Raw genomic sequence first — 26,646 nt, 5'->3', positions numbered from 1 at the left:
GTGCCGGAAAGTGCCTAAAACTCATTTTAAGTACAGAATTCTGCATTTTCAGCAACAATTCAGCTTTTAACACACTCGTATTATTCAGAAAATTGACTAAATGGTCCTGAACGCTTTCCTAAGTGTTGGAATTAAAATTCGTTACAAAGAGATGCATAAAAGACACTATATGGTACAATTTAACGCTTTAATGGAACAGTACGTAACCGAACAACCGGACATTACCCGGGACACCAAAATTTTGTCAGAAACATTATTTTATTATTCTTAAATAATTATGGTCATAAAAATCCCCACACACTATAGAAACATGACATACACATCATACACTAGATATTACACTTAACCTCCAACTAGTTAACATCATTTACCATCAAAGTTACACAATACCCCCCCCCCCCCCCATTATGATTTACGGTTGAAAGGGGGTGGCCCCACCCAAGATTTTAAAATCTTAACTCAATCTTCCCTTGATATTATTTGATTTTCCTTGAATTGCTCAAAGATTTTTCTTGGATTTCCTAGATTTCGCTAGATCTTATTATCATCAAATATTACAATTAACCCCCCTCCCCATACCCACTTACGGTCACCAAAGGGACCCACCCAAATCTCCAACATATCCCACTAGATATTACTTCAATATTATATTAGATCTTTACTTGTTGTGGTGGACAAAATATTAGAGAATGATTATAAGTATGGGAAATTGTTACAATATCATATCTCATCATATCTTACAACTTCACACTCCACTCTCTCACTTAATCTCTCTCCCTCTCGGCTCACTCTCAAACCGCCACCACCACCACTTTGCAACCTCCATCAATCCATTTTCATACTTGTTTCATACACTAGAAGGTGATTCTTGGAAGCTTGAAGCTTGAGGAACTTGAAGGAACTTCATACATTGCTCTTACACACCATCTTCATCATCTTTTGTTCTTGAGTTCATCCCTAGCTTTAAGCTAGTTGTAACACTTCCTTAAACTCTTGTCTACTTCTATTTCCATGGTTAAAAGATTATGCTACGATTAAATCATATGAACACTACAAGAACACAAACATAAGACATGAACATAAGGCTTTACATAAAGATCATGAGATGAAATATGATGATAAATCTGAGTTAAATGAACTATAACCTGCTGTAAATGACTTATGACCTGTTGTTAATCGTTACTAGAAAGTTATGGTGATCGTATGTGTGCGTTTTAGTAACATTTAAGCTAGAAACAGCAAGCTGATTGGTATTTCTAGCCAACTTCAACAGGCTGTAACTGGACCGTTTTTAATCGAAAAACTGATTTTCTGAAGCCTAAAATTTGTATTTTTGAAAGACGGAACAAATGGCACTGGAATCGTAATTTTTCGAGATCGTTTACTATTTTTAAGGGACTGTTTTTGGACAGCAGCTTAAGCTGCATTTTTACTGCAGAAAAAGTGTGTTGTATTCGGAGTCATAACTTGAAACCTGAATAGAATCGACTCATGGAATTTTTACAGTAGTTGGTCACCGTTGTCACGATGATCCTGCAACTGGAATTTCATCGATCGGGCTTACAAATAATTTTTAGTGAATTATTCCGTAAACTGCAATCAGAAAGTAACAAATCTGATTGCAGTCGGGTAAATGATTTTCTATAAAACATTGGTAACGAACTGGACCCCGATATTTTTACATAATAAATTATTCTATAACAATTTGGGAATTTTTGGAAAAGGTTAACTATTTTATAAAAATCCTCGAAAACAGTTCAGTTTTGGGTGATGAAGCTGAAATAAAGTAAGTAATGCTTTGTATGTCTATGTGTCGGTTTGATTATTGAAAATGAACTACGGGATATACGTATAAGAAAATGATATGCTATTTAGAATGGACACCTCTATTTACAAAGGAGACTATGGCGAAATTTTCCGAAAATCCTAACACTTAGTAAATATTTTCTAGACAAGAGCTTACTAGTATATTTTCGACTAAGTTTTTCGAAGATAAAACTCGTCATAATATTTATCATAAAATACGAAGTATCGGAGGTTGGTTTCATACACGAACATGGTTAAATATATATAATCTCTAAAAGGGACTTAAAAATATATTTCCGACATCCCATCCTTGGGAAGGAAACGCGTATATAAGATACTTTAGAAGTATTGATACTAGAATATGGAATGAACAAATATTCCAGCACGGCATATGATTAAGTTGAAATACTAATTATTTTGACAAATAATTATCACTCGAAATGATATAAGAAACGTAACTCAAAAACATAAATACTGAGGCAAGGCACGGCCCGTTCGTCTAATAGACCATAGTACATTGTAGGGAGTCGTGTTTGCTGAGGAGACTTGAGTTACAAGTACAGAAGATGCAATACTGTGAGTTCATGTCCCCCTTTTCTCTTAACTAATTTCAGTTTTACACCTCGGGGGTGAAATACATGTTACAGACATTTACAGACATTTATAGACATTTACAGACATTTATTTACATGGTATAGTTAGCTTAAGGAGGTTTTTATTACGCGAACATGTGAGTGGTGGGCATGACACTTAAGGCCATTAATCCTCGTTGTAGGACCGAGGGACATTAGTGATAGATCTATTTAGGTGTAGCGAGCCCCACTCCTGAGTCCGCTGAGTGGACCATGAGATGATTAAGTGCCCGACGCACAAATCCGCTAGGTTTGAGTCTTCCTGCATCACTTCACACTTATCATTGGCTTTGCAACCCAATGGTGGTTTCTTTTTCCTTAATTGCTACATACCAGGGATTTTCATACATACAGACATTTTTACAAAGGTTTATACATACTCACTTACACATGAACTCGCTCAACTTTTGTTGATTTTTCAAACTACATGTATTTCAGGGAATTAGTAAATGGATCTGGCGGGCGTTGGAGTTTTTAAGCTGCGTTGTGAATAAATATGTCATCCAAGTCATTAGGGCTTAGGAGGCGTATCTTAATCCTGGACGAGATACGTGGTCCTAAACTCGGGGTTGTTTTAAAATCTTTTGTTGAGCCTTTTTGAACTCCTTAAAACATGTTATGGTTGGTAACTTGGATTTGGTCTCGTCATTTCAGACAATTATGTTGTACTACTTTTAAACTTAAATTAATGGATGTACATTTACTGGTTTTATCATATAGTGTTGTTATGATCATATGCAATGGTATTAAGAAGTCACACCAAATAACCCATGCTTTCGCAAAAGTCAGGGTGTGACAACTTGGTATCAGAACTTCGATCGTAGCGAACTAGGATTCATTCTCGAGTCTAGACTACGATCAACAGGGCTCTCACAAAAACGCTTTTACAAACATGTTTTCATTGCATACACAAAACGCCCAGATCCAGGGAACAAACATTTTTACAAACAAAAGGCACAAATACACATTCCAAAATATATGTTTATAGTTCAGCCTAAGAGGCTGAGGGAGGTTCAGTCTCAGAGACTGAGGGATTCAATCTTAGAGACTGGGGAGGTTCAGTCTTAGAGACTGAGGGGCTCAATCTTAGAGATTGGGGAGGTTCAGTCTTAGAGGCTGGGGAAAAATTTAGTCTTAGAGACTGGGAGGTTTGGTGTTAGAGACCAGGGATTTAGTCTTAGAGACTGGGAGGTTTGGTCTTAGAGACCAGGGATTTAGTCGTAGAGACTGGGAGGTTTGATCTTAGAGACCAGGGATTTAGTCCTAGAGACTGGGGAAGTTGGTCTTAGAGACCAGGGAGTTAGTCTGAGAGACTAGGGAGTTCAGTCTAAGAGACTGGGTGGGATAGTCTAGGGAAGACTAGGATGATTACTTGCTTACATTGTTATCACATACATGCTTAATTGCTGATTATTGATAAACGTGCATATGTGGAAATTGTTTGCATACGCTAACTGATAGTAATTACTATGGAAATACATACTATGACTACCATGTACCGATACACATGTCGCCTTTATCAAAAAGCGGGTTGTCAAGCATTGATGACCCTATGGCCGCCGCCACAAATAATGAGACTGCACTTGCGCCGGAGATATTTACGTCGGACACTGAGAGTGATCCTGATATGCTGACCAAGGGCAAGGACGACTTACAACAGTCCGCACTTCCAGAATTTGGGGATGATTTATCCTTGCTGAAGGCTTCTCGGACAAGAATCCTCCTATTACTCTTGTTTCAGTCCATGACCACTTCATCACTGGTCACCCCGATGGTGAACACACCATGGCTCCGATCCTCGACAATACGCCTCATGTGGACCTTTCCTTCCAAAGGGTGGCTACTCGACGAATAATCGATGACGTTGACATGACTATTGATGGTCCTCTTGACGACATCCATGGTGATGGAAAGTTATACGAGAACGTTATTATAAATTTCACATCTGAGACCCCTGTTATCAGGCTATCCTCTGCGCCTAGAATACACTCGATTTCAGACTCCTTTGAGTCTGTGACATTTACAGCCTTATAGATGGCCGGATTATAACCTTCTACTACTGACACAGACGACGGCGCCGTTATGACTGCTGCACTATCACTCGCTCGAGGCACCACACTATTACACGACCCAGGGACTGCCCCTGAGCTAGCCTCTGCACCTTTGTGGGACAGCTTGATGTTGCACCTGCTGGTCCTGCACCCTTGATTGACCATGACCCTGTTTCCTTTTGGTTTACCAGACATTGCACCCCTTATATCTGACCAAGTACCTACACCTGACGATCCCCTTATTGGTTGGGACGTTTGTTTTTTTTCACTCGCAACCGATGATGATTGCTCCTTCTCTCCTATGGAGACCGATGTCCATTGCATCAGCATGCCTATTGCTTCCTCTTAGGACTTACCCACACCACAGAAAGGTACTCCAGGACGGCACCCGCATAACGATCCATATTGCTGCTACAACATTTTCTATGACCTCACAGGCCGCACCGTTGCTACTTTAAACCCTACAGCGCTGGACGAGCCATTTCGATGGTCCTATAATATACTATGCTAATTTTAGACCCTTACCATCCCTCACACTATGGAGACTACACAGTTACAGTTGAGGATATGAGTCGCGGAACGTTGGAGCTTGAGCTGACACCACGTCCTCCACCCTGTCTATTGCCAGTATACTTTGATCCTCCACATTCATCACTGTCTCCTTTGGCACACTCACCTGCTGCTATTACACCTTCTTGGTTACTAAGGCTCGTTTCTTTACTGTCGAGCGGCAGATCGGTTAATTACTTCGACGTGTATACAAGCTCGAGGAGGAGTTCACGCATGTTAACGATTTACTTTTCTTTCCCACTCCACCTCAGTCACCAATATAATTGATTTCTGGATTTTGCGGATTGCATTACATTTGGGTAAAGACACTAATGATAAGCCGGGATTGTGGAGACTTTTAAAGACCACTTCAGAGTACGTGATTTTGATACAATGATATACTTGCTGGGCAAGGGTAGGGTGACCCTGTTTCCCCTTGATGTGATGCATTTTGAAAAACGATACAATTGTGGTCGGAGAATAATGAGAGCCCAATTATCATAAAACATGTGACAATACTTGGTGGCCAATGACCAGCGAAAGCTCAGACGCTATGTCTTCGCTAAGCACGTTATTGATGTATATGGGTGTACTATAATTATAACGCTACGTGCTTACTTGCTATGCTCTCATTAAATATAATTACCAAATTGCTTGGTTATGCTATGATTATGCTATTGCTTGATTGGTTGGTATGATAACCTATTGTGTGTATGTACATATGACCACTAAACAACTAAACGCGTCCCCTGAACAAATATAACCTGACTTAACTAATCTTCTTCTGAGAAGATGTCGGCACAAGGGAACGTCGATGCCAACAACCTTCCGCCAACAACAACGGCAGAACTACAAGTATGCATCTCACGGGCCATTGCACAGCTCGAGGCCCTTCGCTCGGAACACAGCGAAGGCTGCACCTACAAGCAGTTCTTAGACCACAAACCTCGGGAATTTGACGGCACTAGGGGTGCCTTAGCCTTCGTACGCTCGGTTGAGAAAACGGATTCTGCCTTAAGATTGAGCAAATGTGCCCCAGGGCACCAGGTCATGTACATAGCTGGGCTATTTGTAGATGGGGCTCGGTCATGGTGGAACCTTCAGGTTCAGACAATGGGCGAGACTGATGTGAACACTTTGACGTGGGATGAACTGAAAGAACTAATGCGAAAAAGATATTGCTCGAGGGCAGAAGTCCAGAAGTTGGAGACGAAATTGTGGAACTTGAAAATGGAAGGCCCAAAGATAGCCGAATATGTGCAGAGATTTGGCGAATTATCACAAGTTGCTTCGCGTTTGGTGGAACCGGAACCTAGGAAGATTGAACGTTTCATAAGGGGATTGGCACCTCAGATTCTAAGCCTGGTAACAACATCTAAACCTTCCACGATCACCGAGGCTATCAACACAAGCGTGGCGCTCACTGAAGAAGCGATTAGACTAGGAAGATTTTCCACTACGGACGAGAAAAAGGAGACTCCTATAGAGTCATCTGGGGATAATAAGAGAAAGATCGCAAATTTCAAGAAGATTACTCAGGCAAGTAACAAGAAAAAGGCCAAAAAGGGAAATGACTACATGGGTATTCTCCCTAAGTGCGACAATTGTCTACGCTATCATGTCGGGCGATGTAAATATGGGAAATGTGATAACTGTGGCAAGAGAGGGCATCCTAAGGAAGCTTGTAGGCAAGTTACTGAAAGTAGGAATGGAGGCCAAGATGGAAGCAAGAATCACGGAGGGAACAACGACAGTGACGATTATCCAGGCAGGACAAGTGACAGACAGAAACGTGCTCAAGGTTGTCTTAACTGTGGGAGCAAGAAGCATTTCAGAAAATACTGCCTTAAGAAGAATCAAGCACGAGGATAAAAGCTCAGTAGCAGAGCTAGGGGAGCACACCAGGAATCCAAGCATGGATATCGGTACGTTCCATACCACTCAACGTTATGCATCTGTGTTGCCAAATACTGTTGCAAATTTTCGGTTTCGCATCTCTAGAGTTCGAGAGTGTACTTGATATAGTAGCACGTAAGTTAGATAACTTGCACTCGATGGAACTAGCTAGGTGAAGCTAGTGGAAGCCAACGCAGTGACTAGAAACGGCAAGATAGAACCCGGAGAGCGTGAATTTACGTTTGATCTACTGCCAGTTGAGCTGGAAAGCTTCGACAAGGTAATTGGGATGGATCAACTACCGAGCGTTCAAGTAGAGATTGATAACCGCATCACAATGGCAAACGAAGAAACGACCGTGGCTCATGAAGCAGGATATACCCCTACAAATTACTAATTGCGGGGAGGCACAAAAGTTATTGCGTAAAGGATGTGTTGTTTTCTTGGCTCATATCGGGGACAAGGGAGCCGAAGAACCAAAACTCGAAGATATTCCTGTGATAAGGAAATATCCTGAAGTCTTCCCTGAAGACTTGCCAGAATTATCCCCTCAACGATAAGACGAATCTTCGCATCGATTTGATTCCAGGCGTCGCGCCTGTAGTCGATGCACTTTAGCGACTTACACCTTCGGAGATGCAAGAATTGGCAGTGCAACCTCAGAAGTTGATAGAGAAGGAAGATAACAGACCAAAAATTCACTTTTGGGTAACCCAGATTTCTGCTCGTCAAGAAGGAGGACGTAAATTTTCAAATAGGCATCAACTACCAAGAGCCGAACGAGCTAACCCACAAGAGTCAGTAACTCTTGCTGAGAATTAATGAATTTCTTATTTAACTAACTGTGAGGATCCGACTACTATTGCACGACTGATCGACGGTCAAGTGTCATTAGCTGTAAATTCAGGAAGAAAGCATACCAGGGGAAATTGAGGGACAATAACTTGTTTTTAAACGTATATAAAAATGATGTTTCCTACACAATGCACAAAAACCGAGCTACGCAGAATACAAAACCTTGAGGATCTAGAGAACATATGCTTAGGACCCTTGGGAACCCAGGTCCAAACTTGTAAAGGTTATTACTTAGACACCATATCTGTTAACTCAATCAAACACCATTAACCTGACATATATGCCATTTTAGTTAACAGAACAGAAAGTACTTGAAACTCTTTCGTTAAAATCTTCACTTTTGCTTCTAGCCGAGTAGATGTTTGCATCTCTACTCCCCTTTTAGTAGTTTCATCGCTTTGATTTTCTTCGCTAAGAGAGAACACACATTTGCTTCGATACATGGTCATTACCTCATACTCATTGTTTCATCACCTGGAAACTCACATGTTACGCGTGCACCATCTGCTATGCATACGGTCTCATTTCGAACGCTTCATTGAAATTCAAATATTATGTTGCTAAATCTAACTACTGGTTTGTGATTCGAATGGCCTACATTATTGTAACGGTTGACTCTTTGCTATCAGGTCAACACACCTTCTCGAAAACTTCTTTTGTTTCAAGATACATTCATGGTTTATTTTTGTAACCATGCTGGGATTTCCCGTGTTGATACATACGTTTATTGGTGAGTTACACTGAAACTAAGTTCAATTGTTTGAACTTATCCATTTCACACGTTTGATTTGAGACGCAATATGATGTATTGGGAGCATCATATTCAAATATTCTTGCAAAAGTTCTTTCATTACGAGTCGTAGTAGATTCGGTTGGTCTATGACTCCACTAAATCGTTTGATTAGTTTCAATACCTTGCGGTGATATCTTCACAAAATTGAGCTCGCGCTAAGTTGGTTACTCACTTCATACACGGATTTAAATTATTTATTTGCTCTAAATCCGTCTCGTTTATCACAATTAAAGCAGTCTCAACACGATTGTGTGTTAAGGCAATGGTACATAGATTCATTTCATAAGCCCAATGTACCTCCTGACCATACTTTCATTGTCAATCGAATACCTTGCGGTACTTAATACTTTTCACCTTCAATCAAAAAGAGTGGCTCTTTGATATTTCATATTCAACTGGAAACTTTACGACATTGCGTAAATCAAATCTTCAGATTGTCTCGGTCCACGTTCACTTGATTTCAGGCACGGTGAACTTGTTCAGTCACCATTATTATTTCTCGTCATTTCGACACCTTGTGGTGTCATTAGCTGGTACTAATCATGGTCAACTGTTTCACACAAAACTACATATACTTTTGTCAACTTGTCATATAAACATTTCTGATGCAACTACGAATTAAAACAATGAACACCAGATTCGCTTTTACCTCACTTGGTGTATTTTCGCAATTCGAGAATGTCAGCACGCAAATTCTTATCATTTACTCATTCGAAAGTTGACATGTCATTTTCATCTCCAAGTTGTTGATTTTGAGTTCATTTAGCAGATGCTATGGTTTGTGAAAATTTGCATACTATGACCAATCATTTGAGAATCCTATTGGACAAAACTCCTCTTTTGTGGAACCCCTGTAACTGGATTACACTAGACTACCCGTCAACACGACTTATGCCTTTGACATTAAATGCTAAAGCATATACCTTTTAACCACTGGATTTGTGTTGTTATATATATATTCTTGGACTCACTTGAGGTGAATAAGGTTTGATTCGGTTTGGTGATTATCTACCTCGGTACTATTCATATACATACATGCATAACGAAACCCTAAGGAGTTAAGATAGTACAAATTTCGAGGACGAAATTTTCTTAACGGGGGGAGAATGTGACAACCCTCACAATTACAGGTACTGTACAATTAATTAATTCTAATTATGTGCTTAATGACTGTGCTTGATAACAACTGACACTTTAAACTGCTTACTGATTTATGTTACAAACATACATGTGCATCACTTTACATACAGTCACTCCATTTATTTCATACAGACTCTTAGTGACAAACCTGATGCACAAAACACAATTAGCACAGTGAGCGGATAACTCAGACACATGCTGACAAGGCCAGCACATAGACAGACACTATATTGAGGCCAGTATGGGCCAGGGACAGGGTACTACACTGGTATGGAGTGTAGGGAAGTGGGGACCATAAGACTGTGTCACTAGGTGATAGTTTGAGTGCCGGAAAGTGCCTAAAACTCATTTTAAGTACAGAATTCTGCATTTTCAGCAACAATTTAGCTTTTAACACACTAGTTTTATTCAGAAAATTGACTAAATGGTCCTGAACGCTTTCCTAAGTGTTGGAATTAAAATTCGTTACAAAGAGATGCATAAAAGACACTATATGGTACAATTTAACACTTTAACGGAACAGTACGTAACCGAACAACCGGACATTACCTGGGACACCAAAATTTTGTCAGAAACATTATTTTATTATTCTTAAATAATTATGGTCATAAAAATCCCCACACACTATAGAAACATGACATACACATCATACACTAGATATTACACTTAACCTCCAACTAGTTAACATCATTTACCATCAAAGTTACACAATACCCCCCCCCCCATTATGATTTACGGTTGAAAGGGGGTGGCCCCACCCAAGATTTCAATATCTTAACTCAATCTTCCCTTGGTATTATTTGATTTTCCTTGGATTGCTCAAAGATTTTTCTTGGATTTCCTAGATTTGGCTAGATCTTATTATCATCAAATATTACAATTAACCCCCTCCCCATACCCACTTACGGTCACCAAAGGGACCCACCCAAATCTCCAACATATCCCACTAGATATTACTTCAATATTATATTAGATCTTTACTTGTTGTGGTGGACAAAATATTAGAGAATGATTATAAATATGGGAAATTTGTAACACCTCGAAATTTCGTGTCCAATAATGTGTTAACACGTGTCATGAGTTTACACGTGGCATTGAATATTAAATAAAGGACTAAAGTTGACAAACCTTGAAAGTATGTAAATTCGAGGGTTATAAATGTCAACAAAGGGTAAATATACTGTATGGTAACCCTAAACGATGCTCGTACCTTCAAACGAATAAATCATGGATCGTACGGAGCGAAACGCGGAAGAAAGTGAGAGATTACAAACTACAGGGGTTAACTGTGTCAACATGTTTAATTATACCTCTGAGTGACCCTTTGACGAACCCAAGGCTTTATAACAGTAAAATATACTCACTAGAATATACTACATAAATTCCCCGAAGTTCCATTTTAAAACGAAAAAAGTTTTGATCAAATTCGTACGAGAGGGGTTAAAAGCGTCAACGATGAAAGTTAAGGCTTTCCGGATAGTAATTAAACTAACCAGGGACTTAACAGTGCGGGTAAAAGGCACGAGGCCCTTAACGGTAAATAATCGAGGGCCAAATCGCAAAGTTACCCCTTCGAAACCGAAAGGTCAGGTTAATGATTACAAAAGATTTGAAAATCTTTAAATTTAGGCCTCAGGCGGCCCGCCTGAGTGAAACAAGCAAGTCAATGCGGGCCGCGAGCCACCTGTAGATACGTTTCCTGACATGAAGATCCAGGCGGCCCGCGTCCATGTTGCATGATCCTAATGCGGGCCGCGTACGAGTCCCAGATGCAGAAAATTTGGACAGATTCAATGATTTAGCTTGTGAACGAACTTGTGAGCATTAATTGAAGCATGGGCGCCCTCTACTTGCCCCCTAGCACCAAGGGCCACCAGCTGATCATCCATGACTCAATGTAGGGTGAGTTGTGATGATCCTAAGCCTCATTTTTCACTATAAAAGCCAATGCATTGTGCACAATTGAATCACACCTCAAAACCTGCCTTCTGATCATTCCTGGAGCTCTCAAGCTTTCCTCTATCATTCTTAGTCGTGCACCAAGCTTCTGTAAGTTGCCTAACCCTTTGTGGTTTCGTTTTTCCTTAGTTTTAGTCTAAAAGTCAATCCGTCGTAACTAACGATTGACTTTGTGATAAATCACGAATGGTCCAGTGGTTTGTCGAATCAAAGATAGTTTTATGATGGTAATCATGTGGGCATTAAACCCCTAAAAGGGCACCCTCTGATTCCCACTCTAACTAGTCCGAATGTCGAGTCAAACGTGCTTAGAAAAAGTCAACAGAAATGTCATTTTGCGATATCTTGCATAATCTGTAATGTAGATGATATGTAACCTATTTGAACACTCATAAAACATGATAATAAGTATATAAACTAGTCTAAGCTTGTTTGATCCGACCATTTTCTGTTTAGACCCGGTTCGGAGCCGAAAGTCGCAAAAGTTTGACTTTTGCATTGACTTCAGTTCTGACCCGTTAAAGTTTGAATTAGATATGCCTTAGGACTCTCTTAGGACCAGGTTACATGATGGTATAACCCTCTGTGACCGGTTCGTTGTTTGTCCGAGTCTTTTACACATTTCCGTTAAATGCTTAAAAGTTGACCGTAACGCCCTTTGTAATTTAAAACGAGAATTTCGGACATGTGAAAGGATCATATCCTTGGTTACTGAATTCTAAACATGTCCCTAAAATTTCGCGTCAATCCGAGGTCCAGAATAGGAGTTATGCTAAAAAGCGCAAATTACGGAACCTTAGTAATTAAATAGCGCAATTAGCATAACGCCTATCTAAACCCGGATTTCGACACCAAACCTTTTACTCCCTGATGTAAAATAATATTTTGGGATTTTTAAAGATTTTTAATTATTTTTAACCTGCTCATAACCTGCGGTTATGGCAACGGTTTGGTAAATACCGAATATACCCTTTTCGGCCATAACTTGAGTTCTACAAGGTCTTTTGACCCGATTCCAGTTGCTACTGATTTTAAATAATAAAGTATTTTAGACTTTATAAACTGTTCAGGAAACTCAGATTTCCTGCAGAAATCTAAAACATCTTTTATAATCTTTAAAAAGACCGAAATACCCCTACGGGGCATAATATGAACTTAAACTCGTTACGGGCATTATGGAAGGTATCCTACTGATACCACAACCTCTTTAAAGCATCTTGACTTAGGAAAACAGTGTAGGACTCCTACGGTTACCCGTTGCGCCTTTAGCGCGCACGGTTCGGCTTATGTAACTAGTTTACATAAATTAGCCGAAACGGGTCAAACCATATTGTTTTGACCCCAACTTGTTGGGTCAAAATCACACTCCATTCACAGTTTTCGCCTTTCACGCGATTAGACCGTAACTATCCATTGAAACTGACCGGTCTAAGCTACGGCTAAATTAAAGACCCGTTAGGATTCTAATAGGTTAATTTAAACCTTCGTTCCAGAATAGGGGACCAGTAAAAGCTATCTGCAATTTATTTCAATTAAGGAATTATACTTGCAAAGGTAAATACTTTTAACTTATTTTCCGTTATACGGGCTTGGGTTACGGTATATAAAATACCGCTTGGTCGGGCAATTGGCCCCGACTCATTAGTAGTTGGGTATTATCAATGTGACCCGTTTAAAAACTTGTTTTGTTGGCTTTACGCCTTTGGGGGCTTAATGACCATGTCCCGGATATCCTTGGCAGCATTTACGAATGGCCACGACCTTGACATCCCGGTGTAGGCGTACACCCGGCATTATGTCTATGACTATAAAAGTGTAGCCGTTGGTTACCCGCCACGGTTTTATACTATGTGGTGTGTCTATTAAACTTTAACCCGGCACGACCCGGGCGACCGAACGCATAGTAACATGTAATTCTTTACAAGATTTGATTATAAATTATCCCAAGTTATAAAGAGTTTGTGCCTTGAGCATTTAAACCAAATTTATTAAACATTTTACAAAAGTGTCAGTTGAATGTATTTACCAATGTAAACTGACGTATTTTCCCCAAAAAGACTAAATGCAGGTACTATGCGTAATTGGCTGGGATTTCTCCTTAGCATCATTAGAAGTCTCGCAAGCTTAAGATGCCTGAAGTCTGTTGAACAATACTTTTGTTATTTTCATTGATCCCCTGTGGAATATTATTTCAACAATGGTGATACATTGATATTACACTTAATGTTGAAACATATTTATCTTTATGCTTCCGCTGTGCATTCGTATATATTGTGTGGTTTGACTATAATGTTTCCAACTACATCACGGTAATCCCCCACCGGGCCCATCGGTGAGATACGTGGAAATCGGGGTGTGACAAAATTGTTACAAGATCATATCTCATCATATCTTACAACTTCACACTCCACTCTCTCACTTAATCTCTCTCCCTCTCGGCTCACTCTCAAACCGCCACCACCACCACTTTGCAACCTCCATCAGTCCATTTTCATACTTGTTTCATACACTAGAAGGTGATTCTTGGAAGCTTGAAGCTTGAGGAACTTGAAGGAACTTCATACATTGCTCTTACACACCATCTTCATCATCTTTTGTTCTTGAGTTCATCCCTAGCTTTAAGCTAGTCGTAACACTTCCTTAAACTCTTGTCTACTTTTATTTCCATGGTTAAAAGATTATGCTACGATTAAATCATATGAACACTACAAGAACACAAACATAAGACATGAACATAAGGCTTTACATAAAGATCATGAGATGAAATATGATGATAAATCTGAGTTAAATGAACTATAACCTACTGTAAATGACTTATGACCTGTTGTTAATCGTTATTAGAAAGTTATGGTGATCGTATGTGTGCGTTTTAGTAACATTTAAGCTAGAAATAGCAAGCTGATTGGTATTTCTAGCCAACTTCAACAGGCTGTAACTGGACCGTTTTAAATCGAAAAACTGATTTTCTGAAGCCTAAAATGTGTATTTTTGAAAGACGGAACAAATGGCACTGGAATCGTAATTTCTGAGATCGTTTACTATTTTTAAGGGACTGTTTTTGGACAGCAGCTTAAGCTGCATTTTTACTGCAGAAAAAGTGTGTTGTATTCGGAGTCATAACTTGAAACCTGAGTAGAATCGACTCATGGAATTTTTACAGTAGTTAGTCACCGTTGTCACGATGATCCTCCAACTGGAATTTCATCGATCGGGCTTACAAATAATTTTTAGTGAATTATTCCGTAAACTGAAATCAGAAAGTAACAAATCTGATTGCAGTCGGGTAAATGATTTTCTATAAAACATTGGTAACGAACTGGACCCCGATACTTTTACATAATAAATTTTGGATCATAAGAGTCATTCTGTAAAAATTTGGGAATTTTTGGAAAAGGTTAACTATTTTATAAAAATCCTCGAAAACAGTCCAGTTTTGGGTGATGAAGCTGAAATAAAGTAAGTAATGCTTTGTATGTCTATATGTCGGTTTGATTATTGAAAATGAACTACGGGATATACGTAAAAGAAAATGATATGCTATTTAGCATGGACACCTCTATTTACAAAGGAGACTATGGTGAAATTTTCCAAAAATCCTAACACTTAGTAAATATTTTCTAGACAAGAGCTTACTAGTATATTTTCGACTAAGTTTTTCAAAGATAAAACTCGTCATAATATTTATCACAAAATACGGAGTATCGGAGGTTGGTTTCATACACGAACATGGTTAAATATATATAATCTCTAAAAGGGACTTAAAAATATATTTCCGACATCCCATCCTTGGGAAGGAAATGCGTATATAAGATACTTTAGAAGTACTGATACTAGAATATGGAATGAACAAATATTCCAGCATGGCATATGATTAAGTTGAAATACTAATTATTTTGACAAATAATTATCACTCGAAATGATATAAGAAACGTATCTCAAAAACATAAATACTGAGGCAAGGCACGGCCCGTTCGTCTAATAGACCATAGTACATTGTAGGGAGTCGTGTTTGCTGAGGAGACTTGAGTTACAAGCACAGAAGACGCAATACTGTGAGTTCATGTCCCCCTTTTCTCTTAACTAATTTCAGTTTTACACCTCGGGGGTGAAATACATGTTACAGACATTTACAGACATTTATTTACATGGTATGGTTAGCTTAAGGAGGGTTTTTATTACGCGAACATGTGAGTGGTGGGCATGACACTTAAGGCCATTAATCCTCGTTGTAGGACCGAGGGACATTAGTGATAGATCTATTTAGGTGTAGCGAGCCCCACTCCTGAGTCCGCTGAGTGGACCATGAGATGACTAAGTGCCCGACGCACAAATCCGCTAGGTTTGAGTCTTCCTGCATCACTTCACACTTATCATTGGCTTTGCAACCCAATGGTGGTTTCTTTTTCCTTAATTGCTACATACCAGGGATTTTCATACATACAGACATTTTTACAAAGGTTTATACATACTCACTTACACATGAACTCGCTCAACTTTTGTTGATTTTTCAAACTACATGTATTTCTGGGAATTAGTAAATGGATCTGGCGGGCGTTGGAGTTTTTAAGCTGCGTTGTGAATAAAGATGTCATCCAAGTCATTAGGGCTTAGGAGGCGTATCTTAATCCTGGACGAGATACGTGGTCCTAAACTCGGGGTTGTTTTAAAATCTTTTGTTGAGCCTTTTTGAACTCCTTAAAACATGTTATGGTTGGTAACTTGGATTTGGTCTCGTCATTTCAGACATTTATGTTGTACTACTTTTAAACTTAAATTAATGGATGTACATTTACTGGTTTTATCATATAGTGTTGTTATGATCATATGCAATGGTATTAAGAAGTCACACCAAATAACCCACGCTTCCGCAAAAGTCAGGGTGTGACAGCTTGGTATCAGAGCTTCGATCGTAGCAAACTAGGATTCATTCTCGAGTCCAGACTACGATCAATAGGGCTCTCACGAAAACGCTTTTACAAACATGTTTTCAATGCATACACAAAACGCCCAGATCCAGGGAACAAACATTTTTACAAACAAAAGGCACAAATACACATTCCAAAATATATGTTTATAGTTCAGCCTGAGAGGCTGAGGGAGGTTCAGTCTCAGAGACTGGGGGATTCAATCTTAGAGACTGGGGAGGTTTAGTCTTAGAGACTGAGGGGCTCAATCTTAGAGATTGGAGAGGTTTAGTCTTAGAGGCTGGGGAAAAATTTAGTCTTAAAGACTGGGAGGTTTGGTCTTAGATACCAGGGATTTAGTCTTAGAGACTGGGAGGTTTGGTCTTAGAGACCAGGGATTTAGTCGTAGAGACTGGGAGGTTTGATCTTAGAGACCAGGGATTTAGTCCTAGAGACTGGGGAAGTTGGTCTTAGAGACCAGGGAGTTGGTCTTAGAGACCAGGGAGTTAGTCTGAGAGACTAGGGAGTTCAGTCTAAGAGACTGGATGGGATAGTCTAGGGAAGACTAGGATGATTACTTGCTTACATTGTTATCACATACATGCTTAATTGCTGATTATTGATAAACGTGCATATGTGGAAACTGTTTGCATACGCTAACTGATAGTAATTACTATGGAAATACATACTATGACTACCATGTACCGATACACATGTCGCCTTGATCAAAAAGCGGGTTGTCAAGCATTGATGACCCTATGGCCGCCGCCACAAATAATGAGACTGCACTTGCGCCTATCGCAACTCATGGGTATCCAGTACCTGCTAGACCTCCGGCTCAGCACCTATCGCAGCCGCCACGTTTTTCCCCACCGGAGCAGGAAGAAATCCTCCACCGTTTAAACAGTGTGGAACGAGATTTTGAAGAAGAGCGTAAGAACAACCGTGGATTCCTTAAATGCCTGCCGAACATGTTAAAAGGAAAAAAGAAGCGAGATCATTACTCTCTATATGTATTATTGTATTTCCTATTTCAATCAAGTCCCTGCGTGGACATTTATATGTGTATTTAGTCCCTGCGTGGACTTGTCTTTTAGTCCCTGCGTGGACTTGTCTTTTAGTCCCTGCGTGGACCTATCTTTCAGTCCCTGTGAGGACATCTATCCTAGTATTGGTCCCTGCGTGGACTTATTTTCTAGTTTAACCTCTGTATGGGTAATTCGTCTATTAAAAGTCCCGTTTAGGGCAGTGTGTAATCCTTTTAATAACTAATGGAATGTTAAGTTTATAATTTTCATCTTTGCCATTATATGCATAAATACGTTATATATGAAATAAATAATTCAAAATCATTCCTTTTAAAACATATCTGCCTATTCAGATATTAATTTAGAATCTTAACTGTATAACATAGCCTTCGTGTCATGATAAGACCTGGCCAAGATGATAAGACCTAGTTAAAATATTCAAATCTCTGTTAACGTCTGAAAACATGTTAACACTCCTGGCAGAAGTGATTCGTTACAAATCACACACGTCATTCTTATATAAGGATTCTTCAAAAGATTCCAAAACCTAACTTAATGATCTATGAATCAGGGGTTTAAATCATCAATTAAGATGATCATATGTTAGTAGTATAGTGCCTACGGGCCATACTCATTGTCTTATAAGACAAAGGACAGTAGTAGTCTATGACTCCCTGTCAGAAAAGGTAAAGAACTATGTTCAAACCTTAATGCTTTGATTCTCTGAAATCATGGCTTATGAATTGAAATGTCCCTGTGACTAGGCCTTTTGTGCTAATAATACTATTGTTGTTTTGTAATTAGGATAAATTATAATAAAAATCCTGAATAAATGTGAGTAATAAATTAACCAAATATGGCTTATGTTACCATGGTTAATGGATTGCCCAAAAAGGCAATTTCCATAATAAACTCCCAAATAAAACTTTGTCGATATCTTATGTAACAGTTCAAGATACAATGGCTGATTCGGATGAAATAAATAGTCACCCAATAGAGAACCAGAATGATGCTCGGATTAATATAGCGGGTGCTGAACTGCAAGCGTTAATTGACAATGTTGTTGCAAAACCCTTGGACGGGCAGTATAGCGAATCGAGCGGTACTCGGAGTAGGACCCTATCCACACCGCATTCTAAGCCCAAGACTCATTCTGAGGTGCGTAGCAAGCCACCCTCTAAGATGGAAGAACCAAAGAAAGATGATGACGATCGTCACTCTTCAAACCATCATAGTGTCCCATCTCAAGGTATCGTGCTGAATCAAGGACCCCGTGATAAGGGTTGCTCCTACAAATACTTTGTGTCTTGCAAACCCAGGGATTTAACTGGGGGAAAAAGGGGCTATAGACTGCATGACTTGGTTGGATGAGATGGACACAGTGGTTGATATCAGCGGGTGCGCTAAGAAGGATGTAGTAAAGTTTGTGTCTCAATCGTTCAAAGGTGAGGCCTTAGCCTGGTGGAGATCGTTGATTCAGGCTACTGGGAAGGTTCCACTGTACAGTATGTCATGGGAACAATTTGTTGCCCTCATCTGAGAGTACTACTGCCCTCAGCATGAGGTAGAGAAGATTGAGTCAGATTTTCTGTCATTAGTTATGAAGAATCTGGATTGCCAAGCTTACCTTACGAGCTTTAATACAATGTCAAGGTTGGTTCCTTATCTGGTGACCCCAGAACCCAAAAGAATAGCTCGTTTCATCGGGGGTTTAGCCCCAGAGATAAAGGCAAGTGTAAAAGCCTCTCGGCCAGCTACTTTCGGGTCAATAGCTGATATATCCTTATCCCTCACACTGGACGCGGTCAGGCAAAGATCGCCGAGGAACATGGATGCCGAGAAAAGAAAGCATGATGATGACAATTCTCGTCGGTCAAACAAGAAGCACCGAGGAAACAATGACCACAAGAAGGGATTTGGGTCAAAGAAGGATGGGCATCAATCTGGAGATAAGCCCATGTGTAAGACTTGTCAGAAATACCACTTTGGGAAATGCAGACTTGACTCAAAATCCCAATCTCAGTCGAGGCCTTGTGGGATTTGCAAATCCACGGAACATAAGACCCTGGAATGCAAGAAACTGAAAGACACAACATGCTACAGTTGCAACGAAAAGGGGCACATTAAGACAAATTGACCAAAGTATGCAAAGAAAGCTGATGAAGGAAAGAAGACCAATGCTAGGGTCTTCAGAATGGATGCAAAGGAAGCTGTGCAGGACGATAACGTGATCACAGGTACCTTTCTTATAAATGATGTTTATGCGAGAGTGCTATTTGATTCAGGAGCTGATAAATCATTTGTAGATAATAAGTTTTGTAAATTGCTGAATATACCTGTCAAAACCTTAAGTGTGAAGTATGAGGTGGAATTAGCAGATGGCACCTTAGAAACCGCCTCAACCATATTAGATGGATGTTTCATATCCATTAAGAACCATTCCTTTCCTTTGTCCCTACTTCCTTTGAAGTTAGCAGGCCTCGACATAGTTTTAGGCATGGACTGGTTATCTCATAACCAGGCCCAGATTGTCTGCAATAAGAAGCAAGTAGTGCTCAAGACTCCGTCTAGTGAGTCACTTACCATTCAGGGAGATACCTCTCAGTGTCTGAAGAAGGGTTGTGTCATCTACATGGCACAAGTAACTATTGATGAGCCGAAACCCAAGATTGGGGATATCCCTGTCATTTCTGAATACTCTAAAGTATTCCCCAAAGAACTACCTGGGTTACCCCCAGATAGGCAAGTGGAGTTCAGGATTGATATTATTCCTGGGGCAGCACCTGTTGCAAGAGCACCCTACAGATTGGCACCAACAGAGATGAACGAATTGAGAACACAACTGGATGAATTGCTAGCCAAAGGTTTCATTAGACCTAGTTCGTCTCCTTGGGGAGTACCAATCTTATTTGTCAAAAAGAAGGATGGATCGATGCGTCTGTGCATTGATTACCGTGAGCTTAACAAGGTCACTATCAAGAATAGGTATCCGTTGCCCAAAATCGACGATCTGTTCGATCAGCTTCAAGGGGCAAGTTACTTCTCTAAGATTGACTTGAGGTCAGGTTATTACCAACTGAAGGTTAGAGATGAAGACGTACACAAGACTGCATTTAGGACTCGTTATGGTCATTATAAGTTCCTAGTGATGCCTTTTGGGCTCACTAATGCACCAGCGGCATTCATGGATCTCATGAACCGTGTCTGCAAGCCATACATAGACAAATTTGTTATCGTCTTCATTGACGACATCCTTATCTACTCAAAGAACCAAGCTGATCATGAAAAGCATCTCTGATGTATTCTTTCACTACTTCAACAGGAGAAGCTTTACGCCAAATTTTCGAAGTGTGAATTCTGGCTTCGAGAAGTCCAGATCCTTGGACATATGGTTAGTGAGCGTGGTATCCAAGTGGATCCCGCTAAGGTGGAAGCTGTCATGAATTGGCAAGAGCATAAAACGCCCACAAAAATTTGCAGCTTCTTGGGATTGGCAGGATATTACAGGCGTTTTATTGAAATTTTTTCAAGGATTGCTGCACCCCAAACTTCTCTGACTAGGAAGAAAATTAAGTTCGACTGGGGACCGAAGCAGCAAGAAGCCTTTGATATCCTTAAACAGAAGCTAAGCAATGCACCGGTGTTGACATTGCCTGATGGAATAGAAGAGTTTGTGGTATATTGTGATGCATCACACACCGAGATGGGATGTGTGCTTATGCAGAAAGGCAAGGTTATCGCCTATGCTTCTCGATAGTTAAAGGTGCATGAAAAGAATTACACCACCCATGACTTGGAGTTGGGTGCCGTTGTATTCGCACTAAAGCTATGGAGGCACTATTTATATAGTATCAAATGTGTGATCTATTCTGATCACAAGAGCCTCCAGCATCTGTTTAACCAAAAGGATTTGAACATGAGACAACGACGATGGATGGAAACTTTGAATGATTATGATTGTGAGATAAGATACTATCCTGGCAAGGAGAATGTAGTCGCTGATGCCTTGAGTCGAAAGGAAAGGGTGAAGCCTATAAGAATCAATGCCAAGAGCATTGAGATAAAGAATAGTTTGAATGAAAGATTGTTAGCTGCACAGAAGGAAGCTGTGCTGAAAGCTAACTACCCTAATGAAAAGCTAGGAGTAACTGAAGAACAGTTATCCTATGGCAAGGACGGAATTCTAAGGTTAAATGGATGAATATGGGTTCCAGTTTATGGAGAACTTCGAGATGTTATCCTCCAGGAACCCAGAGTTCCAAATACTCCGTTCATCCTGGAGCAGACAAGATGTACCAGGATTTGAAGGCAAACTTTTGGTGGATAGGCTTGAAGAAGTCTATAGCTACCTATGTAGCTAAATGTTTGACATGTGCGCAAGTCAAAGCTGAACATCAGAAACCGTCAGGTTTGCTACAATAGCCCGAACTTCCCACGTGGAAGTGGGAAATGGTGACGATGGATTTCATCACCAAGTTGCCAAAGACAAGAAAAGGAAATGATACGATATGGGTGATAGTTGATAGGTTGACTAAGTCAGCACATTTCCTACCCATTAAAGAGACTTATAACTCCGACATGTTAGCCCAATTGTACGTAGATAAGATTGTATCTCTACATGGCGTACCTGTGTGTATTATCTCTGACAGAGATACTAGGTACACATCTCATTTTTGGAAAAGTTTCCAACAATCTTTGGGCACGCGCTTAAATTTCAGTACGGCTTACCACCCTCAGACGGACGGGCAGAGCGAGCGTACAATCCAAACCTTGGAAGACATGCTTCGTGCATGTGTGATTGACTTAGGTGGTAATTGGGATAACCACCTGCCATTAATCGAGTTCTCATACAACAATAGCCAGCACACCAGCATCAAGGCCGCGCCTTTCGAAGCCTTGTACGGTAGAAAGTGCAGAACTCCCGTGTGTTGGGCGGAAGTTGGAGATGTCCAACTATCAGGACCAGAAATAGTCTTTGAAACGACGGACAAGATTATCCAGATTTGTGAACGCCTGAAAGCTGCCAGGGATAGGCAGTAAAGCTACGCAGACCTAAAGCGTAAACCTCTGAAATTCGAGGTAGGTGATAAAGTGTTGCTTAAAGTATCACCCTGGAAGGGAGTGATGCGATTTGGTAAAAAGGGTAAGTTAAGCCCGAGATACATAGGACCATTCGAGGTCATCGAATGTGTCGGATCAGTTGCTTACAAGTTAAACTTACCTGAAGAGCTCAGTGGTATTCACAATGTATTCCACATCTGCAATCTGAAGAAGTGTGTCGCTGATGATTCACTAGTTATACCACACATAGATGTGCACATAAAAGAGAGCTTGAAGTTTGTTGAAAAACCTGTGTCGATCGAGGATCGACAGGTTAAGAAGCTTCGAAGGAAGCATGTACCGATTGTAAAGGTTAAATGGGATGCCCGTAGAGGTCCCGAGTACACATGGGAGGTAGAATCCTCAATGAAAGAAAAGTACCCTCATTTGTTTCAGTAAATCTCGAGGTCGAGATTTCTTTTAAGGGGGTGAGGATGTAACACCTAGAAAATTCGCGTCCTATAATGTATTGACACGTGTCATAAGCTTGAACGTGAGAAAGAATACTCTACAAGGACTAAAGTTGACAAACATAGAAAGTATGTGAATTCAAGGGTTCAAGATGTCAACAAGGGATGAATATACTTTATAGTAACCCTACATGATACTCATACCTTCAAACAAATAAATCATGGATCATACGGAGCTAAATGTGAAAGAAAGTGAGAGATTACACACTACAGGGGTTAAATGTGTCAACATGTTTAAGTTATACCACTGAGTGACCTTTTAGCAAACCCGAAGCTTTGTAACGGTGAATTATACTCACTAGAATGCATGATAAAAATTTCATAAAGTTTCGTTATTATATGAGAAAGTTATGATCAATTTCGTATATGAGGGGTTAAAGTGTAAACATTGAAAATTATGACTTTTCGGGTAAACGTAAGGTACCGAAGGACTTAACGTAATGGGTAAAAGTCTTGGAGCCCTTGTAAGTAAAAATGAAGGGGTCAAAGTGCAAGAAATAAATAGGATTGCCCTTTTGAAGATCCAAGATCCAACCTGCAATAATTGAAAAGTTTGGAAATCAGATCAGAAGGCCCACGCAGGCCGCGTAAGCATGGTAAAGGCCTTACGCGGGCCGCCTGACTTGCCCAGATGCAGAAAATCATTGGCAGCAGCCTGTTTAGCATTTTAACCAACTTAGATCAATTATTTTCACAGCATGGGCGCCCCCTACATGCTTTTTAGGCCCTAGGGACACTTGTGGATGATCCATGGTCAGTTATAGCATGATTTGTCATGATCTTGGTGGATTGAAAACACTATATAAAGCCTTCATGTTGCAACATTTGATCATTCATTCCATCTGCATTCTTGGAGCTTCCTGGAGCATAAGAGCAGACCCTAAGCACCCCAAATCGTGCATAGGACTTCAGTAAGTATGCTTAACCTTTCTTAGTTGAGTTTTTACTTAATTAACGGTTGACTTAACGATTAATCATTAATGGTCCAGTGATTTGTCGAATCAAAGGTAGTCATAAGTTGGTAATTATGTGGGCATTAAACCCCAAAAGGGCACCCTCTGATTCCCACTCTAACTAGATCAAATGTCGGGTCAAAGTTGTTTAGAAAAAGTCAACAGAATGCGAATTTTTGATTTAACGCATAATTAACAATGTAGAAGGCATGTAACCTATTTTATCACTCATATAACTTGGTAATAAGTATAAGAACTGGTCTAAGCTTGTGTGATCCGACAACTTTCTGTTTTGACCCGGTTCGGAACCGAAAGTCGCAAAACTTTGACTTTTGCTTTGACTTCAGTTCTGATCCGTTTTAGTAGAGTTTAGAAATGCCTTAGGACTTCCTTAGGACCAGGTTACATGATACTATAACCCTCTGTGACTGGTTCGTTAATTGTCCGCTTCGTTTACAAGTTTCCGTTAATTGCCTAATGATTGACCATAATGCCCTTTTAATCATAGAACGAGAATTTTGGTAATGTGTAAGGACAATAATCTTCGTTACTGATTATTAAGCATGTCCCTAAAGTTTCATAGCAGTTCGAGGTCCAGAATAGGAGTTATGCTAAATAGCGCAATTAAGAAACTTTTGTTAATTAAACGGCGCACTTAGCATAAAGCCTATCTAAACCCAACTTTTGGCACCAAACCTTTTACCCACTGATGTAATATAATATTTTGAGATTTTTAAAGATTTTTAATTATTTTTAACCTGCTCATAACCTAAGGTTATGGCGTTGATTCGGTAAATACCGATTATACCCTTTTCGGGCATAAAATGAGTTCTACATAGTATTTTGACACAAATCCAATTGCTACTAATATTATATAACAAATAAAGTATTTTGAACCCTGTAACCTGATCAGAAAATCAGATTTCCTGTATAACCCGGAAATCGCTTAAAAACGACTTTATACGCGTATTAAACGCATAGTATGGGTTTGTAACCATTTTGTCACATAAGAGTTAACACCAACTGATTTACCCTGTTAAAATAAGTTAATTTACTGATTTATTCAGACCCGAACCACAGGAGTTTAATTAATCGCTTTTATAATCTTTAAAATGACCAAAATACCCCTACGGGGCTTATATTGAGATTAAACTCGTATTGGGCATAATGGAAGGTATCCTACTGATATCACAACATTTTTAGGGCATATTAATTTAGGAAACCTGTAAATGACTCTCATGGTTACCCGTTTCGATTCCTATGCGTTCGGTTCGGTTTATGTAACTAGTTTACATAAATTAGCCGAAACGGGTCAAACCTTATCGTTTTTATCTCAAAATCCAGAAGGTGTTTAGTTCACCCATATTATACAAGTCTTTAAATTTTTCGGGACTAAAACACATTCTATTCCAGTCTTTGCCTAATCGTGCGTTCGAACCGTACTTTTCGTTAAAACTAACCGGTCTAAGCTTAGGCTTAATTAAAGACCCGTTAGGATTCTAATAGGTTATTATAAACCTTCGTTCTAGAATAGGAGACCCGGTAAAAGCTACATGCACTTGCTATTTGTGATTGATACTTGCAAAGGTAAATACTTTTAACTTAATTTCCCTTATACGGGCTTGGTGTACGGTATATAAAAATACCGCTTGATCCATCATTGATTCTTTAATCGAATAGAGATTAAACCATTGATATGCTTCGTTTTGAAATGTTTTGTTTGCTTAAAGCCTTTGGGGGGTTAATGACCATGTCCCGGATATCCTTGGCATCATCTTACGAGATGGCCACGACCTGAGCACGGGGTGTAGGCGTACACCCGTCAGTGCATAAATGAATAAATAATGTGGTGTGTCTATTGATCTTTAACCCGGTCTACGGATCGGGCTACTGAACGCATAAGAAACGTGTAACTCGTTTACAAGTATTATATACAAATAATTATCCCAAGTTATAAAAGTTTGTGCCACGTGCATTCAAATCAGTTTTATTAAACTTTTCAAACTGAGTCGGTTGAATGTATTTACCAGTGTAAACTGACATATTTTCCCAAAAAGGGTAAGTGCAGGTACTACGCGAACTAGGTTGGCTTTCTCCTAGCGTCCACAATAAGTCTCGCAAGCTTGGATGTCAAAACTGTTGAACAATGTTTCCTATTTATTTTTGATCCCCCTGTGGATTACTTTCAACTGTTGTGATACTTGATATTACAATTTATTAAAGTTGAAATATATCTATCTTTTGCTTCCGCTGTGCATTTAAATATTGTGTTGTTTGACTGTAATGTTACCAACTACGTCACGATAATCCCCCACCGGGCCCACCGGTGAAACGTGGAAATATCGGGGTGTGACATATGTGTTAAATCAATATGCGTTTTATGCGTTGACATGATGGATTATATGAGTTCGAACAGATGTGATTTCTGGTATATGCCTTATGCTTGTTAGACTTGACTAATGAAAGTCAAATGTGAGTTATGCATTCGACATGATCATTTATATGTACAA

The sequence above is a fragment of the Helianthus annuus genome, chromosome 5, assembly GCF_002127325.2.
Source record: "Helianthus annuus cultivar XRQ/B chromosome 5, HanXRQr2.0-SUNRISE, whole genome shotgun sequence".
In the NCBI taxonomy this organism is placed as follows: Eukaryota; Viridiplantae; Streptophyta; class Magnoliopsida; order Asterales; family Asteraceae; genus Helianthus; species Helianthus annuus.
The sequence above is the reverse complement of the archived record's forward strand: the minus strand, read 5'-3'. Positions refer to the sequence as shown.